At 38.6% G+C, this 529-nt stretch overlaps 1 protein-coding gene across 1 annotated transcript in view; it reads right to left on the bottom strand.

Annotated features, from left to right (window-relative positions):
- Window positions 1-529, bottom strand: part of GP1BA (glycoprotein Ib platelet subunit alpha) — a 6,626-nt gene that overhangs the window by 5,401 nt on the left and 696 nt on the right. The gene's annotated exons all lie outside the window — the stretch shown is intronic.

Genomic DNA, 529 nt, shown 5'->3' with positions numbered 1-529 from the left:
TTTATATAGCGCCAACATTACGCAGCGCTGTACATTAAATAGGGATTGCAAATGACAGACTAATACAGACAGTGATACAGGAGGGAAGGACCCTGCCCCGAAGAGCTTACAATCTAGTAGGTGGGGGAAAGCAGCACCCATAGCAGGCCCTATGGAAGTTATCTCACAACCAGAATCCTCAAGATATATAAAAAAAATTGGCCTGACTCTGAACTTACATTAGAGATAAAAATCTTGAAAACAAATTGAAGCTGGGTACCCTTTAAAAGGCCGTTTTTTTTCAGGAACAAAAGCTTCTGAAGGGCTCAAAAACTGCACCCATAGCGGGGCCTCCAAATTATGGAGTCAGGAGGTGTACAAACCCAAGAAATCAACACAAATTTCTCACCACCTGAATCTTTGATATTTATAAGGAACTGCCATTTGGTTTAACTCTTCAACAACTACCCAAACTGAAACAAAAATTTTATATAAAATGGCCCTTAACAATATGTCAACATTAAATGTAATATAGTAGTATAACACACTA

This window comes from Pyxicephalus adspersus, chromosome 2 (assembly GCF_032062135.1).
Source record: "Pyxicephalus adspersus chromosome 2, UCB_Pads_2.0, whole genome shotgun sequence".
NCBI classification, from domain to species: Eukaryota; Metazoa; Chordata; class Amphibia; order Anura; family Pyxicephalidae; genus Pyxicephalus; species Pyxicephalus adspersus.
The sequence above is the reverse complement of the archived record's forward strand: the minus strand, read 5'-3'. Positions and strand labels throughout refer to the sequence as shown.